At 43.8% G+C, this 19,684-nt stretch overlaps 1 long non-coding RNA gene across 1 annotated transcript in view; it reads right to left on the bottom strand.

The window, feature by feature from the left end:
• Positions 1 to 12,113: 12,113 nt before the first annotated feature.
• The window catches only part of LOC132378968 (uncharacterized), a 104,861-nt gene continuing 97,290 nt past the window's right edge, over positions 12,114 to 19,684 (bottom strand). The window contains exons 3-4 of the long non-coding RNA XR_009507245.1: positions 14,201 to 14,556; positions 12,114 to 12,403 (exon numbers count right to left, since the gene is read on the bottom strand). This is a non-coding gene — a long non-coding RNA (uncharacterized LOC132378968). The remainder of the gene's footprint in view (positions 12,404 to 14,200; positions 14,557 to 19,684) is intronic.

Below are 19,684 nucleotides of genomic sequence, written 5' to 3'. Positions count from 1 at the left end.
AATACGTCAGACTGAAAGCTTAGTCAAGAAATGTCTTAACATAAACAGTGTTATTGAAACAGAAGAAGGATGTTTTAGGGAGAGAATTACAGAGGTTAGGGTTTGGCAGGAAAATAGTAAAACAGGGATGGACCACAGTAGGCAGTGATGGGAGAACGCTGAGTTCTTTGAAAATTGTTGGGCAGTAGGGGCCAAGGCTGCAGACAGATGTGTCAATCAGGTCAAGAACTTTAAAATCAAAATGAAAGAGATAGAAGTGAATGGAAAGTGAGGAAGTAAGAATCTGGAAAGTTGCTAAGTTGGTTTATTATTCTCACATGTACCAAGTTACAGTGAAATACTTCATTTTGCAAGCTATTCACACAAATCACTTCATCATATCCATACAGTGAGGTAGATTAAGGAAAAAGCAATAACAGAAAATTTGAAAATGAATAAAGTCTTCAAATTATTAAGATAAACTAGAAAGGAGAAAAGATTAGTTACATCTCCAGTGAGAAATTCAAAAAGAAAATAGTTACTAGCATGACAGAAGAAATGGCACAGAAATAAAAGAGCTTTAAAAATGAACACTCTGTTGATCTTTTCAATTGCTCATTGAAGAAAAACACTTCATTAAGTTAGCAACCATCTGCCCAGCATATTGTCAACACTTATGTTGAGCTTATTTGGAAAAAAGTTTTCAATACCTCAAGATCCCGGTCCATTCTGTCAGCTAATGGTGCACAGCTCACTCTCAGCCTGGCAAAACTTCTTTCCACAGGAAAGGAAGCCAGATGTTTGCTGCAAGCTCAAAGCCCTGCAAATCCATCTGATCTGAGATGGCAGTAATGAAGGCTGCAGAAATGATTTTGGGAACTAAAATCTGAAGTGCTCAGCTCAAGAAATACCTTCTCTAAACTCTTCATGCATCTTTCACTCTTTTTTTAAGACACCCCTTAAAACTTTGACTACTTTGGTCAGCTCTCAAATAGCACAAAAACAGGCCCTTCAGCCCATCTGGTCCATGCTGACCAAAACTCAACCAAGGTAGTCCCATTTGCCTGTGTTTAACCTAAATCCTTCTAAACTTTTCTTATCCATGTACCTGCCCAAGTACCTACTAAATGTTGCAAGTGTACCTGTCTCAACCACTTCCTCTAGCTGCTAATTAGAGTGCCTATAAAAAGTATTCATCCCCACATGGAAGTTCATGTTTTATTATTCTACAAAATTAAATCACAGTGGATTTAATTTGGCCTTTTTTGACACTGATCAACAAAGAAAGACTCTTTCATGTCAAAGTGAAAACAGATCTCTACTAAGTGATCTGAATTAATTACAAATATAAAACACAAAATAATTGATTGCATAAGAATTTGCCCCCTTCAAGTCGTATTTAGAAGATGCACTTTTGGCAGCAATTACAGCCTTGAGTCTGTGTGGATAAGTTTCTACCAGCTTTGAACATCTGGACACTGCAATATTTCCCCATTCTTCTTTACAAAATTGCTCAAGCACTGTCAGATGGCATGGGGATCAAGAGTGAACAGCCCTTTTCAAGTCCAGCCACAAATTCACAATTGGATTGAGGTCTGGGCTCTGACTTGGCTAGTCCAGAACATTAACTTTATTGTTTATAAGCCCTTTCTGTACAGCTTTAGCTTAATGCTTGGGGTCATTATCTTGCTGGAAAATAAATCTTCTCCCAAGTCACAGTTCTCTTGAAGACTGCATCAGTGTTTTCTTCCAGCATTTCCCTGTATTTTGCTGCATTCATTTTAGCCTCTACCTCCACAAGCCTTCCATCATCACAGCATGATACAGCCACCACCGTGCTTCACAGTAGTGATGATGTGTTTTTGATGATATGCATAAGCCAAGCATGGCACTTAGTCTGATGGCCAAAAAACTCATATTTAGTTTAATCAGATCATAGAATCTCTTTCAGCTGACTTCAGAGTCTCCCACATGCCTTCTGGCAGAGTCTAGCTGAGATTTCATGTAAGATTTTTCAACAGCATCTTTCTCTTTGCATTTTCCCATAAAGCTGTGACTGATTAAGCACCCGGGCAACTGTTGTTGTATGTGCAATCTCTTCCATCTCAGCCATTAAAGCTTGTAACTCCTCAAGAATTAATGTAGGTCTTTGGGGGAGCCTCCCTCACTAGTCCCCTCCTTGCACAATTCACTCAGTTTTTGAGGACACCCTGCTCTAGGCAGATTTACAACTGTGCCATATTCTTTCCACTTCTTGATGATTGACTTAACTGTAGCCCAAGGGATATTCAGTGACTTGGAAATTTTCTGGTATTCATCTCCTGACTTGTGCTTTTCAATAAACTTTTAGTAGAGTTGCTTGGAGTGTTCTTTTGTCTTTATGGTGTAGTTTTTGTCAGGATACTGACTCACCAGCAGCTGGACCTTCCAGATACAGGTGTATTTTTACCACAATCAGTTGAAACACCTTGACTGCACACAGGTCTCCAAAAACAAATCTCCATTTAACTAATTATGTGACTTCTAAAACCAATTGTCTACAATAGTGATGATTCGTGTAATACTAAAGAGGTTGAAATCTTATGCAATTAATTATTTTATGTTTTATATTTGTAATTAACATAGATCACTTTGTAGAGATCTGTTTTCAATTTGACATGAAAGAGTCTATTTCTGTTGATCAGTGTCAAAACAAATTAAATCCACTGAGATTCAATGCTGTACACAATGAAACATAAAAACTTCTGGGGGGAGGAGTGAATACATTTTATAGGCACTGTACATATACTGGACACTCTCTAGGAGAAAAATTTGCCTCTCGGGTGTTTACTAAGTTTTCTCCACTTACCTTAAATCTATGCCCTCTGCTTCTTGATTCCCCATATCCCAAAATTCCCAAAATCTGTGACCATTCCCCATATCAATGCTCCTCGTAATTTTATATACCTCCATGAGATCACCCCTTATTCTTCTTAACTCCAATGAAAAACCTCTCTGCATAACTCAGTCCCTCAAGTCCCAGCAAAACCCTCATACATCTCCTCTGCAATCTTTCCAACTTAATGGCATTTTTTCTGCAGCAGGGTGACCAAACACAATATTCCAAATGCAGCCTCAGTAACTCACAACTGCAAAATAATGTCTCAACTTCTAAACTCAGTGCCCTGACGAACAAAGAACACCTCGCAGTCTAACTGTGACACCGCTTTCCAGGAACCATGCCCCTGGTTCATCTGTTCTAATATTTTTTCATATATTTAATGTCACATCTCTTTTTCTCGTCACTTTGAAGGCACTGGGATATTTCCCCCCATTAAATCTATTGAGTAGAATGGTGAAGAGAAATAAAACATGACTGGCGTCTTACATCACATCTCAAAATGGCTTAATAAACCTGTCCTCAAAACACAATCCTTCTGAAATAATTTCATGGAAGTTTGCATTTTATCTTTTTTGAAGACAATATACCGTTCCCAAGCTGAAGCGCCCAAAACTGAATTCCCTACTCCAAATGGTATTTGCCAGCATTTGGTCTAACTTACACCATTTGGAATTCGATCACAACGGACAGCCCTCGATGCCCCCATCAAAATCAGAATATATTTTAAAAGTTAAATTAAGTAAGTAGTGCAAAAAGGGGGGGGGGGGGGAAGTAATGAAGTAGTGTTCATGGGTTCAATGTCCAATCAATAATCTGATAGCAGAGGGGAAGAAGCAATTCCTGAAATGTTGAGTGTGTGACTTAGGGCTCTGGTGCCTCCTCCCTGACAGTAACAATGAGAAGAGGGCATATCCTGGGTGATAGGGGTCCGTAATGATGGATGCCACATTTTTGAGGAATTGCTCCTTGAAGATGTCCTGGATGCTGGGGAGGCTAGTGCCCATGGTGGAGCTGGCTGAGTTTACAACTCTCTGCAGCTTCTTTCAATCCTATGCTGTGACCTCTCCCCACCCCTGCCCACATGCCAGACGATGGTGCAGCCAGATAGAATGATTCCCCACGTACATCTGTAGAAATAGATTCATACAATAAATAAGTACACATACAAAAAAAACAACATTTTCTTTAACTTTTTTCCACGTATTTACAATGTTTAAGATTTGTGTATATAAGGAGTCATCTATAATGTCTGGTGCTCCCAATGTGGCCTCCTCTACATTGGTGAGACCCATCAGGAATTGGGGACTGCTTGTCGAGCACCTCCACTCCACCCACCACAAGCAGAACTTCCCGATGGCCAACCATTTTAATTCCGATTTCCATTCCTTTTCTGACATGTTGGTTCATGGCCTCCTCTTGTGCCATGATGAGGACACCCTCAGGGTGGAGGAGTAACATCTTATATTCCATCTAGGTAGCCTCCAATCTAATGGTATGAATATCAATTTCTCCCTCTGGTTTAAAAAAATCCCCCCCCCCACTCCATTCATCCTTTCCCAAAGCTGACATTTAACCTCTTCTCTCCTACCTATCACTCTCCACCCCCACCCCCACCATCCCCTCCTCCTCCTCCTCCCTTTCTCCTATGGTCCACTCTCCTCTCCTATCAGATTCCTTCTTCTCCAGGCGGCCTTCTCCAACCTTTCCCACTCAGTTGACTTCACCTATCACCTTCCAGCTATCCTCTTTCCCCTCCCTCCACTTTTTTCTCTGGCATCGTCCCCCTTCCTTCTCACTCCTGAAGAAGGATCTCAGCCTGAAATGTTGACTGTTTATTCATTTCCATAGATACTTGATGCACCATCAGTAACTCTCGGAGACGCGAGGCGAGATAAAGGCTTTTATTGGCTCGAAGAAAGTACAAGCAGCAATTGACCACCACACTACATCCTGGAGACTGAGGGCAGGGCTCAGGCTCCAATCGCCTTTATACCGGGGTCTGTGGGAGGAGCCACGGTCAGTGGGAGGAGCCACAGGAGCAGTCAGCAGGGGGGGGGGCGTGTCCAGACAGGTATATGTAGTTCACCACATTCACCCCTCCTTTGTTTTAAAAGAGAGTCCCCCTGGGGCGAAGTTTCTTAGAAGTATATTTACAGGTTAAGTCTATCAGGTGGTCGAATCTGTCGCTGCGATCTACGTAGCACTGGCTGTGATTGCACAGGTGCCGGTGGTGATTGCACCGGAGACGGTGGTTGTGCTGGTTCCGGCCTAACTGGAGGTGTCAGCCCACTAGGTGTCAGTGATCCCTCATGTGTGTGCGAGGCGCCTGGTATAGGCGCGTGCGAAACGTCGGTATAGGAGTGTCGTGAGGAGTCTGTGTAGGGCTCGGTGTGCGCGGTGTCACCTCAGGTACAGGGTTCATAGTTACCGTGGAGTTTTCGGGGTAGTAGTCTGCCACTCCTGCGGGCGCCAGGTCGCGGACGGAGACCATGTCCTCCCGACCATCAGGTAAGACCACGTAGGCACACTGGGGGTTCGCATGTAGAAGGTGAACCCTCTCGACCATTGGGGAGTATTTATTGCTCCTCACATGTTTCCGGAGCAGCACTGGCCCTGGGGATGTCAGCCAAGCCGAAAGGGTGGTCCCAGTGGCAGACTTCCTGGGAAAAGAGAATAGGCGCTCATGATGGGTGGCATTGGTGGACGTACATAACAGGGAGTGGATAGAGTGGAGTGCCTCGGGGAGGACCTCCTGCCATCGAGAGACCGGCAATCCCTTTGACTTAAGGGCTAAAAGTGTGGCCTTCCACACTGTGGCATTCTCCCTCTCCACCTGTCCATTTCCCCGGGGATTATAGCTTGTGGTCCTACTAGTTGCAGTGCCCCTAGCCAGCAAGTACTGGTGCAGTTCGTCTCTTATAAAGGAGGACCCTCTATCACTGTGGATATAGCAGGAATATCCGAACAGAGTGAAGAGCTGGCGCAGGGCTTTTATGACGGACGTGGCAGTGGTGTCGGGGCAGGGGATGGCAAAGGGGAACCGCGAGTACTCGTCAATAATGTTGAGAAAGTAGACATTGCGGTCGGTGGAGGGAAGGGGGCCCTTAAAGTCAACACTCAGTTGCTCAAAGAGGCGGGTGGCCTTGATAAGCTGGGCCTTTTCATGTTTTAAACTTCCAGCCAATAAAATTGATGCACCATCAATAACTCTCCAAGACGTGAGGCGAGATATAGGCTTTTATTGGCTGGAAGAAAGTACAAGCAGCAAGTGACCACCACACTACATCCTGGAGACTGAGGGCAGGGCTCAGGCCCCAATCGCCTTTATACCGGGGTCAGTGGGAGGAGCCACGGTCAGGGGGAGGGGCCACAGGAGCAGTCAGCAGGGGGGACATATCCAGACAGGTATATGTAGTTCACCACAATACTGCCTGACCTGCTGAGTTCCTCCAGCATTCCCTATCTCTATCATTCCCAGATGTCCTTATCTCCTAACTGTTCTACATTTTGCTTCCTGTAAGGAAATATTTTGATTTGTCTTTCAGACAAAATTCTGCCAATTAATTTACTCTGTTCTTATTCCTTTGTAACAGCCTGACTGTATCCACAAGAGGACTTAGAGACATAGGTTTGAATCCTTGCAACAGCATCTGATATATTTAAATTCAAGTCGGTAAAAAACATCGACCAGCGCAGACAGTGAACAGGGTTTTTACGTTGGCAGCACTGGCAGAGTCCACGAGAGGGAGCTCTCGGCAAACAATTGGCAGGAAAAGCGTCGAGCACTTGCCCGTAGCATTACAACTGGTACGGCTGCCCTGCTCTCCCGGCCCGGAGTGGGGAGCTGTCTGTACTACAACGGAAGAACAGAAAATGCTGGAAACACGCCACAGGCCAGTCTGCAGTTGCAAGATAAAAGCAGGTTTAATCTTTCATGTCAAAACAATTCGTAAATTCAGATGAAAAATCATTCTTTCGTCTAAAACATAGATTGAAGACCCCCTGCTCTACTCGATTCATACTTATGACTGCCAGGCTAAGCACAGCTCCAAAGCCATATTTAAGTTTAAATCATTCCTACAGTTCTGATCGAAAAGCTCCAAAGCCTGGGCCTTTGTACCTCCCTCTACAACCGGAAGACCACAGTCTGTGCGAATCTGAAGTAACATCTCCACCTCATTGACAATCAACACTGGCGCAGTTTAAGGGTGCGTGCTCAGCCACTGCTCCACTCTCCCTACACCCATGACGGTGTGGCTAGGCACAGCTCAAACGGCATCTATAAACTTGACGACAACACGATGAGGCAGAGAAGGCGTGCAGACAGACAGGTCAGCTGGTTGAGCCCTGTCTCTGAGCAACCTTGCACCCAACGTTAGTAAAACCAAAGAACTGATTGTGGAGTTCAAAAAGTTAAGATGAGAGAACACACACTTATCAAGGGATCAGAGGTGGAAAGAGTGAGTAATTTCAAGTTCCTGGGTGTCAACATCTCTGAGGATTTATCCTGGGTCCAACATTTCGATGCAGTTACAAGGAAGGCTATATGCCAGTAGAAGTTTGAGGAGATGTTGTATGTCATCAAAGACTCTCTCAAATTTCTACAGATGTTCCATGGAGAGCAATCAAACTGCATCACCATGTGGTAAGGGGGAGATCACAGCACAGAATCAAAATAAGTTAGAGAGAGCGGTGAACTCAGCCAGCTCCATCATGGGCACTAGTCTCCCCAGCAACTAGGACATCTTCAAGGAGCGATGCTTCAAAAAGGTGGCATTCCTCATTAAGGACCCCCCCCCCCCCACCATCACCCAGGACATGTCCTCTTCTCGTTGCTACCGTCAGGGAGGAGGTACTGGAGCCTGAAGGCACACCAACAATTCAGGAATAGCTTCTTCCCCTCTGCCATCAGATTTCTGCATGGACAATGAACCCATGAACACTACCTCACTTTTTTTCTGTTTTTGCACTACATGTATGCATATATATGTATACGTTTATGTGTGTATATTATATATATGTGTGTGTGTGTGTGTGTGTGTGTGTATATAATTTGAAGTTTTCTTTATTGCCATGTATTGCAACATATTACAGCCGCATAACAACAAATTTCACAACATATAAGACTCTAAGACCATAAGCTATAGGAACAGAATTGGGCCATTTGGCCCATTGAGTCTGTTCCTGCACTTCATCATGGCTGGTCTTAGACTGTTCCACCATAGGAAACATCCTCTCCATATCCACTCTTTCAAGGCCTTTCACCTTTCATTAGGTTTCAATGAGGTCACCTCTTATTCTTCTGAATTCCAGTGAATACAGGCTCAGAGTCATCAAGCGTTCTTCATATGAGAATCCTGGAATCATTTTCGTGAACCTTCTTTGAACTGTCTCCAGTTTCAGCATATCCTTTCAAAGATAAGGGGCCTAAAACTGCTCAGAATACTCCAAATAAGGCCTCACTAGTGCTTCTTATCACAGCTGCAAGAATTATATTGCAGAACTGGAAAAAACCCAGATGTCCCACTGTGAAGGAATGGACTGAGGAAAAGATAAAGATTTCATCATAAGAACACATGTTGGGAAGAATTAACAGTGAGGGAGAAGAGCAAGACGCGTGGGATCAATTTTGGTTGTATGTTAATTTAAGCTTAAATTAGAACTTCTTTCTGTTTCTTAGTTCTATTTGTTTTCCTGTCATGGGATGGCTGTGTAAATATGCTGTACTGTATCTGCTCTATGATATGCTGTGCTGCTTTGTAAAATAAGAATAAATAATGATAAAAATTTGAATTACAAAAAAAACATTACATACTTGCTTTTATATTCTAGCCCTCTTGAAATGAATGCTAACTTTGCATTTGTCCTCCTCACCACAGACTTAACCTGCAAATTAACCTTTAGGGAATCCTGCACAAGGACTCCCAAGTCCCTTTGCACCTCAGGTTTTTTTTGTATTTTCTCTCCATTTTGAAAATAGTCAACCCTTTTCATTTCTTCTACCAAAGAGCATAACCATACATGTCCTGACACTGTATTCCATCTGACAGTCCTTTGTCCATTCTCTTAATCTGTCTGAGTCCTTCTGTAGTCTCTCTAATTGATCAAAAATACAAAACTTCCAGAATCTAGTGATTTTTGAAAGATCATTACTAATGTCTACGCAATCTCTATGGCCACCGCCTTCAGAACCCTGGGGTGCACACTCATCTGGTCCAGGTGACTTATCTATCTTCAGACCTTTCAGTTTCCCAAGAACCTTCTTTCTAGTTATGGTAATGTCCTGTGCCTTTTAAATTGCTTCCAGAAATTCCAGCCATTGCTGTTCTGCCAACATCCTTGCCAGTGTTCATTTCCCAATCAATTCTGGCCAACTCCTCTCTCGTGCCTCTGTAATTTCCTTTACTCCACTGTAATCCTGATACATCTGACTCTAGCTACTCCTTTTCAAATTTCAGGGTGAATTTCATCATATTATGATCACTTTCCCCCAAGGGTTCTTTTACCTTAAGCTCTCCAATCTATTCTGGTTCATTGCACAACACCCAATCCAGAACAGCTGATCCCTAGTGGCCTCCACCCACGAGCTGCTCTAGAAAGTTACCTTGTAGGCACTCTAGAAATCCCCCCCCCCCCCCGAAACACGGCACCAACCTGATTTTCCCAGTCTACCTGCATATCGAAGTCTCCCGTGACTTGTAATATTGCCCTTTTGGCATGCATTTTCTATTTCCCATTGTAATTTGTAGGCCACATCACTACTTACTACTGTTTGTATACAAATCCCATCAGCAGCTTTGCAGTTCCTTAGCTCTATCACAATGATTCAACACTATCCGACTCCATGCCATCTCTTTCTAATGATTTGATTTCTTTTTTTACCAACAGGGCAATGCCGCCTCCTCTGCCTTCCTGCCTGTCCTTTTGATACAATGTGTGTCCTTGGACATTAAGCTCTCAGCTATAATCTTCTTTCAGTCATGATTCAGTGATAGCTGCAACATCATAGCCACCAATCTGCAACTGTGCTACAAGTTCGTTTACTTTATTCCGTATACTGCCTGCTTTCCAATACAGCACCTTCAGTCCTGTATTCACCCTCTTCGATTGTCTTTTGTTTTTACTTTGCAACTCATCCTGTTGACTGCAATTTTGCCCTATCAACAGCCTCTCCTCACTACACGTTGTTTCTGTTTGTAAACCAGTTACCTCATCTTCAGCAGTATTATCCACCTTTCCTATGATACTTCTTGCATTGAAATATATGCAGCTTGGGACACGAGTCACACCATGTGCAATTTGATTCCTAACTTTGTCTGAGGTTTTATCGACATCTGCCTCCACAAGCTCTCCACTAACTGTTCTGGCACTCTGGTTCCAATCCCCCTGCAATTCTAGTTTAAACCCCACTGTGCAGCAGTAACAAACCTTCCTCCTACAATATTAGCCCTCTCCAGTTCAGGTACAAACTGTCCCTTCTGTACTGGTCTCACCTTTCCTGGAAGAGAGCCCAATAATCCAAAATCTTATGCCCTCCCTCCTACACCAACTCCTTAGCCACATATTAAACTGTATAATTTTCCTAATTCTGGCCTCACCAGCATGTGGCATGGGGAGCAATCCTGAGATCACACCCCTGAAGGTCCTGCCCTTAAACTCAACACCTAACTCCTGAACTCCCTATGCAGAACCTCGACACTCATCCTACCTATGTCATTGGTTCCTACATGGACCACGACTTCTGGCTGCTCAGCCTCCTACTTAAGAATACTGATATCCTGGACACAATCCAAGATGCCCCAGACCCTGCCACCTGGGAGGCAACACACCCTCTGGGAATCTCATCCTCACCCACAGAACCTTCTGCCCGTTCCCCTAATGAGTCCCCTATCACCACAGCATGCCCTTCCCTTCTGAGTCACAGAGGCAAACTCAGTGCCAGAGACCCGACCACTGTGACTCTCCTCTCTTAGGTCACCCCTTCCCCCTTACTGTATCCAAAGTGATACAGCTGTTGCTGAGGGGAATGGCCACAGGGGTACACTTAACCCCTTTCCCCTTCCAGTCACCCAGTTTTCTGTGTCCTGAACCTTGGTTGTAACTATATGTCCTATCTATCACCCCCTCAGCCTCTCTTCTATCCCAGCTGAGCAGATATAAGGAAGGGAAAGGGAAAAAAACTTAACCTTGAGTTTTTCTTTTCTTTTGCTTTCTCTGACTGACGCCTCTTTGCTGAAGCCTCGAAGAGCTAAAGCTTCACGATCTCCACTCTGACTCTGTCCACTGCACCGATGACCGCTGTGCTTGCCCCTAACTTCCTTTAACGTACTCTTGCTAAGCAATCCTAAATGCCAATTGGTCACTGGTCAAAGCTCCTTTTCGTTGCAGTGACCCACTGCTGCCCTTTTGTACTCAGGCGGTGGACCTGATTGAAGTCCCCTCCTCTCGAAACTTCCGATGGCCAGATTGGCTGCTGTTCAAAGCTCTTTTCCAGTGATATTAAACCTGATTCTGATTTTGATATAGGAAAGAGATGAAAAATCTGGGTGAGCAGTGCCACAACCACCTCTCACTCAATGTCTGCAAGACTAAGCAGCTAATCTTGCGTTCAGGAGGCGGAAACCAGAGGACCTCATCAGGAGATCAAAGGTGGAGAAGGTCAGAAACTTTATGTTCCTTGGTGTAATCAGTTCAGAGGACCTGTCCTGCACCTGGTACATAACTCATTATGAAGCAAGCATGGCAGCGCCTCTAATTCATCAGAAATTTGTGGAATTTCAGCATGACATCTAAAACTTTGGCAAACTTCTATAGATGTGTGATGGTTGCATCACAGCCTGGTATGGAAACACCAATGCTCTTTAACAGAAAATCCTGCAAAAAGTAGTGGATACAGGCCAGACCATCATGGATAGAACCCTCCCTAGCATTATTGAGCATATCTACACAAAGCGCTGTCACAGGAAAGCAACTTCCATCATCAAGGACCCCACTACTATGCTTTCTAACCCCAAAACATAAATCTAATTGCAAGAAAAAGACGAGAGCCCGGGAAATAACTCATGTATGTTCATTTTACTTTTAGTGAGGTGCTCACGTAAGATGCAGTGGCTTCATGAAATATGCAATTCACTTATTTTTACCCGTAACCCATCAAACATTTTTATATGAACAAGAATGCTTAATCAAACAATATATTTACAATATTACTCAAATACTACTGAAATATTAAATACATAACATCTTTCCGGAAAGGGGGAGGGGTCACTCACTTGGCAGATGAGACTTGAGGCTGTGAAACAATCGCAGGTTCTGGGGCCTCCTCCGTGCGGGTTGTAGGAGTTGACTCTGGGTCTGCACAAAGTGGTTTGGACAGCTCTAGACACTTTTCTTCTGGATGAATTGGCATCCCGAACAGTGCATGTCAAGCTTCACTGGACAATGTGGATCATAATGTGTGACTACTGTGTTTGACATCACCATTTCCTTTTCCTTTTGGACAGCCACCTCACACTGCTTTGTCCATTGCAGTCTCTTCCCAATCTGCAGAAATTAGTTCAAGGGGTGGAGCACATTAGTCAGGTTTGGCAGGAACTTGTTATAGTAATTGACAAATCCTAAAATGGGCAGCAACTGTAGTCCTTGGGATATCCACCACTGCTTGAATTTTCTCCATATTTGTGTACTCCTCGTGCATCAATAGTGTGACCACAGTAAGTGATGTTTGGCTTAAAGGATTCACACTTATGTTCCTTGTCATCCTTACCAGTAATAATGATGTTATCCAGGTAATGCTGTGTGCCTGGGCAACCTCGCAGCTTTCTGCCAGAGTGCAGGTGCAGATGCTTCTCCAAAAATAAGACTATTATAGCAACAAAGGCCTTTGTGAGTGCGTAAGGTGAGAAACATTTTGGACTCTTCTTCATCATCTCTGTCTGTAGGTAGCCTCATCTAAGTCCACCGTGCTGAAGTGTTTCCCTCCAGAAAGCTTTGCCACATATTCTCTATCAGGACAGAAGGTATTGATCTACTTTCAGTACAGGGTTGATGATGACCTTACAATCACCACAGATCCCGACAGACCCATTCATCTTGGCTACTAGGACCGCTGCCATTGTTCATGAGCTCCACTCAACGCTGGAAAGAATTCCTTCAGCCTCCATGCAATCTAGCTCACTGGCTACTTTATCATGGATGGTATAAGGAACAGGACAGATTTTGTAATCCTTGGGTGCAGTGTTTTCATTTAACATAATTTACCCTTGATATGTTTGAGTTTTCCAATGCCATCCCTGAACGATGCTCTGGTATCATCCAGTACCTTTCTTAATTCACTTTCAGGTGACTCTTTTGCAGGGTATGTAGTATGCAAATGGTGGATGGATCTACAATCAAATTGTACTTGTCTCAGCCAATCACAGCCCCACAATGCTGCCCGCACCCCACCCAGCCCAATATGGCTTCTTGTTTGTTGTATTTCACTGTTGTGAGTGTCATTCCCACGGGAGTTATCTTCACTCCAGTATAAGTTCTTAGTTGGATATCTGTGGCTTCAGTTCAGTATCTTTGAAATACCACACAAATTCACTTTGTGAAATGACTGAAGCAGCCAAGCCAATGTCCAATTCCATTTTAATTAATTTGTTGTTCACTTCTGGTATAAGCCATATTGCTTGTTTGTTGTTAGTTTTCACAGATGAATCCCAAGGCTTCTCAGACCAGTGTCACTCTCATCATTATCAGATGTTTCATCAACAGCATGCAGTTTCGTACTTTTTTGGAAGCTACAACTTGACTTTCTATCATTTTCTCTACCCTGTGCAGTCCATTTAATTTTGTCTGCCTGACACGCTCTTTGTACGTATCCCACTTTGTTGCATTTGCTGCAAGTTTTGCCTTTAAATCTGCATTTGCCTGGTGTATGTCAGCCCCTGCCACAATGGTAATGCAATCTGTTCGGCCAGGCTGGCCTTGGTCTAGACTCTGCAAATTTGGTCATGCTCATTTTCATTCCTGACTGCAATTCAAATGCGTTTCAAAGCTTTCAAATGCACATTTAATGTCAGAGGAATGTATACAATGTACACCCTGAAATGCTTTTTCTTTGCAACCATCTATGAAAACAGAGGCGTGCCCCAAAGAATGAATGACAGTTAAGTCCCCTCCAGCACCCCTCCCTCCCATGCATAAGAGGCAGCAAGCAACGTTCCCCCCTCCCGCCACCAGCAAAAAAAAGCATCAGCACCCGCCACCGAGCACTCAAGTGTGAGCAAAGCAAACAGCAAAGACACAGACTTGCAGTACTCCAAAGACTACACGTTCACCTGGTATTCAACATACCACAGGTTCTCTCTGGGATCCATTTCACTGCGAGAGGGGAGACATAACAAACAACTTGCTGATTTACGATGTTAAAAGTCCAATGCATCGCTTTTTCTGAGGTCTGTGCCCAAAGATCTCAGGTCTCTGGGCACACAGCCAACGCTCTTCCGACTCCCACGACACCAGCCTGTTGGGACACCGACCTTCAATCCGCCTGTCTCCAAAGCCTCAAGATCCTCCAAAGGCGAACCGAACTCTTAGGCCACGCCCTTGCCATATCAGATAACGCCGGTTGTAAAACCCCAAGAGCCGGTCCCATTCCCGCAAAGAACCAAAGTCAGAATGTAACTCCAGGTCAGGGTCTTCAAAAGAACCTTGAAAGAGAAAAATAGAGATATTAAAGATGGAAATAGAGCTATTTCTGAAGATGTAAGCAAAGGAGTTGCTGTTTAGCGCTATTTTAACTAAGCTCCGCGCTCCAGACTGCTGCTTTTTCTATTGATACAGATATTTCAACTGCTGTTTTAAATGTAAGGTGCTTCTGTTAGGCACTATTTTCAAATGCTCCCTAGTGAAAAGATCATTAAGTCCATTACCAAACTGACAACTCACAACAATTCAATTTAGCTACGGACATTGAAATAGACTCATCTTCCTTTTGATTCCATTTGTGAAAACTAAAGTGCTCTGCAGACAACTTTGGTTTAGGTTCTAAATGTTCACAAATCAGCAAGCTTATTTTGGTTAGAGCAGATAAATTTCTAAGCAAACTGTCTGCCTTTAAATCCCATGCACTCAGCAAAACTGGCACTTGTTTTTCATTGGCTTTACTGTACAATTCATTCAGTATACATATTCCAGTTCTCTTTTATGTAATCAAACATGTCAATCTTTCCAAAGTAGCCACCTATTTCTACTCTTTTTTATGATTATTATCACCCAGTACTCACTATTTATGAACCCATAAATTAGTCCATTTTCACCTTTTTTTTTTAGCTTGACAATATCTCTCCCCCTTCCAAAGAGACGAGCACGGCACTGATTTTTTATTTAACTCTAATATCTTGCTGCACTTCAACAGCTAGGTAGGTGTCTTGGGTACATTTTAAAAGTACTTTGTCACCCCTGTTAAGTCTTGTACCTCCAAAACATAAATCTAATTTCAAGACAAAGATGGGAGCCCACAAGATAACTTCTGTTTTTTCTTTAAACGAGGCACACATGTATGATATGGTAGGGTCATGATATATGCAATTCACTTATTTTTACATATACTGTACTGTAACCCATAATTAATTAAATGAACAAGAATGCTTAGTCAAACAATAGATTTATAATATTACTCAAATACTACTGAAATATTGATACACAAGACCCACCGCCCAGCCCATTCTCTTTTCTTGCTGCTGCCATCAGGAAGGAGGCACAAGAGCCTCAGGACACACATCACCAGGATCAGAAACAGTTATTACCCCTCAACATCAGGCTCTTGAACCAGAGGGGATAACTTTACTCAGCTTCACTCACCGAACTATGGCCACAACCTATGCACTCACTTTCAAGGACTCCTCATCTCATGTTCTCGATATTTATTGGTTATTTATTTATTATTATCTTTTTTATTTTGTATTTGCACCATTTGTTGTCTTTTGCACATTAGTTTTCCGTCCGTCTTTGTCGTGTGCAGTTTTTCATCGATTCTATTGTGATTCTTGGATTTACTGTAAGAAAACAAATCTCAGCATTGTATCTGGTGTCATTTGTGTACCTTGGTAATAAATTTACTTTGAGCTTTGAACTTGGAAAAATTATGTACATCAGTGAAATGCATCATTTGCATTAGCAACCACACAGATGGGGGTGTGCCATAAGTTAGATATAGCCCTTGTGGCTAAAGGGATCAGGGATATGGGGAGAAAGCAGGTACAGGGTTTTGAGTTGGATAATCAACCATGATCATACTGAATGGCAGTGCAGGCTCGAAGGGCCAAAGGGCCTACTCCTGCACCTATTTTCTATGTTTCTATGTGCCAGAAACAAATGTCGCCACATGTTCACAGGCTCACGGGCAGTTCCAGAGGAAGGCTGGGTAACTGCAGTGGGTGCCAGACATTTACATCCATGTTCTGCAGTTCTGTTCAGACCAGTTGAAGAGACAGTTGGGCACTGAGTCAAACAGGAGGCAGGAAATATTAGAGATGGGAAGTGAGCACAAAACAACCTCAGCCATTTAGACAGGAGACCACCGGAAGAGGAAGGCAGGCATTGCAGGAGTCCCCAGTAATTATTCCCAACTCTAAGAAGAACGCGACACTGGATACTGTGGAAGGGATGGCTTTTCAGGAGAAGGATGCATTAGCACCCAGGACACTGACACTACTGGCTCAATTATGCATGGGGAGGGTCAAAGTGTAGGCAAGCAGTGGTGATAGAGACTCTATAGTCAGGGGCAGAAGCTGCCATTTCTGTGGCTGATAGTGAGAGCTCCAGGATGATGTGTTGCCTCCCTGATGCCAGACTGATTGACATTTCTGAGCATGGAGAGTCAGTTGTGGTCTGTATTTGTACCAATGACGTAGAAAGGAAGAGTAATCAGATTCGACAAAGTAAATATAAGGAATTAGGCATAAAGTCATAAAGCAGGACCTCTGGAGTTGTAACCTCAGGATTACTCCTTGAGCTGCATGATAGTGAAGGTATGAACAGGAGGACCACTGTGTGGCTAAAGAAATGGGGCAGGTGGAAGGGTTTTGGCCACTTAGGAAATTGGGTTCTTTTCTCAGGCAGAAGAGATCTGGACAAGAGGGATGAATTTTCGCATGGGATTGTAATATAGCACATTTATGGTCAAGGACGGAAGCTCAAACATCTGAGGTACCGATGCTTCTGGCGTGACCAAGCTGGAGGTAAGAGAAGAGGGGGATTTGCTCTATAGACCAGGGAAAACATCACAGCAGTACTTAGAGAGGATATCCCAGGAGGCATGTCCCATGAGTGTAATGATGAACTCAGGCTAGCGGCAGTCAAGTATAAAACACCAACAAGGGTTTATTCACTGAAGAATCAACAAAGTTACACAGGTCACTCAGAACAAACCTCACTAAGGAAAGGTTAGTTCAAAACTGAGTGACAAGTGCTCAGCCCATGTAATTAAAATAGTTCAAGCTCACATGAGCAACCTGTAGTTGCCAATAAACAGCACAAAAAAATTCAGGAAACAAACAAGGCACAATTAGGTAAATTAACAACAAAGTAGAGTGCAAGGTCTGGGATTTCACGGGGGCCTCCTGGTGATCTAAAGGGTTCATGATGGAACAACCCCCCCCCCCCCCCACCCTCTATGGCCTGGCTCCTGACAGTCCAGGGCAAGCAGAATGGTGGATGTGAAATCAATTCAGGGTTTGAATGTCTCAAGGAGGAATGCAGCACCTCTCCTCTAGATCATATACTTCCCAGTCCACAAAATATTGCACTTTGCCATGTACCATGCAGGAATCCAACAGTCACCGAACTATGTATACCGGTTGTCCATCAATGATATGAGGAAGTGGAGGAAGCAGCGTGGCTCTCTTTTGCTAAGTACCTTCAGCAAGTCTGAATATTCTGGGGGCACTCAGAACAACTCAGTTGACTTGGAGTCCTGTTCCAATGAGTCAGAAGGCAACTCAGGACTTATGACCGAAAACTCAGCATAATTCACAACAGATATCTTGGAAACAGGCTGGCACCTCGGAAACAACTCGGGAGATCATTTAGGTAGGCAGCTCAGGAAGTCTGGCAGCAACTCAGGAAATCCTGTAGACAACTCAGGAGATCCTGTAGACAACTCAGGAGATCCTGTAGACAACTCAGAAGATCCTGTAGACAACTTGGGAGAGCTGGTAGACAACTCAGGAGATCCTGTAGACAACTCAGAAGATCCTGTAGACAACTTGGGAGAGCTGGTAGACAACTCAGAAGATCCTGTAGACAACTCAGGAGATCCTGTAGACAACTTGGGAGAGCTGGTAGACAACTCAGAAGATCCTGTAGACAACTCAGGAGATCCTGTAGACAACTTGGGAGATCTAGGAAGTAACTCAAAGTCCTGAGGACAACTCAAAAGGTAAAAAATTGGCCAGAGATGAGACTGACCAACCCTGCATGGTACTAGTAGACCAACTAATCAGAGCATTGTGGAAAGCCAGCCAAGGATGACCAAGAATTAGTGAAATCTTAAGGGAGAAGATAAGATAACATTGAACAGATTCCACGTGCCAGCCAACAGTAAGTTTAAGGGTACAGATTTGCCCTGGGACAAATGGTCTCCCATCCAGAGCCATGGAAAAGAGTGGCTGGTCTAAATGGTAAAAGGGCACTTTAAGTCATCTGGCCACCCCAAGATCTAAGAAATTCCCCACAGCACTGTGGTCAATGAAGGCTCCAAAGACATGCTGATGTTCCCCCAATACAAACTGGAAAGTAACACCACTCCAGAATTTGTTGAACTGGGACAGAGACTAGGAACCATCACAGTTCTTCCCCTCACTGGATGGCCCTGGGAGTTTCCAGCCAACACAGGATCTGAAACTCAAAAACGGCCAGCCTTACCACAGTAAATACAGCACTTCTCTTCTTTCTGCTGGAACATCTTACTTTTGCCACAGATTCACAAGGATGTTCCTGGGACTGGAGGGCTTGAGCAATGAAGAGAGACTGCATAGGCCAGGGCTTGTTACCCTTCAGTCCAGGAGGTCTAGGGGTGATCATCATCATCATTATGTGCCTTATATGACATGAGCAATCGTGGTCTTCCATCTGTCTTTAATCTGCTTATTCTTTTCTCTAGCCATGACTATGAATGCTCTTGGCAAATTTTTCTACAGAAGTAGTTTGCTATTGCATCTTCTGGGCAAAGTCTTAACAAGACGGGCGATTGTCTAAGAGATTGTCTGCCTGGTGTCAGTGGTCGCATAACCAGGACTTGTGATATGCACCAGGTGCTCATACAACCATCCACCACCTGCCTCCATGCCTTCATGTTACCCTGTTCGGAGGGCTAAGCAGGTGCTACACTTTGCCCAAGGGTGACCTGCAGGCTAGCAGATGGATGGAGCACCTTACACCTTCTTTGGTAGAGATGTATCTCCACCCTGCCACACCAGGAGTGATATTATAGATGTAAAATCACCAGGAGGGCGATGGATAAGGTGAATGGTCACAGTCCTTTCCCCACAGTAGAGGAGACTAAAAGTTGAAAGCATGTGTTTGTAGCTCAGGGAGGCACCTTGGCTAGTACCTTGGCTGTTCAGTCCAGGTTGTGCAGGACTGAACAACCTGTTTCTGTGTTTTATGACTCTACCATTGTATTCTCACAGTCTTGTTTTATCTCTGCCTGCAATGTCACTTGTACTGGCATAAACACCGCATTATTCGGTCTCATAAACTAGAATAATAAGATCATTAACTAAAAGTACAAGGGCACACGCTCTGCCCAACCAAACATCCAGGCATTTATCTTAA

Source organism: Hypanus sabinus, chromosome 21 (assembly GCF_030144855.1).
Source record: "Hypanus sabinus isolate sHypSab1 chromosome 21, sHypSab1.hap1, whole genome shotgun sequence".
NCBI lineage: Eukaryota > Metazoa > Chordata > Chondrichthyes > Myliobatiformes > Dasyatidae > Hypanus > Hypanus sabinus.
Note: the sequence above shows the minus strand (reverse complement) of the source record. Positions and strands in the feature narration are given on the sequence as shown.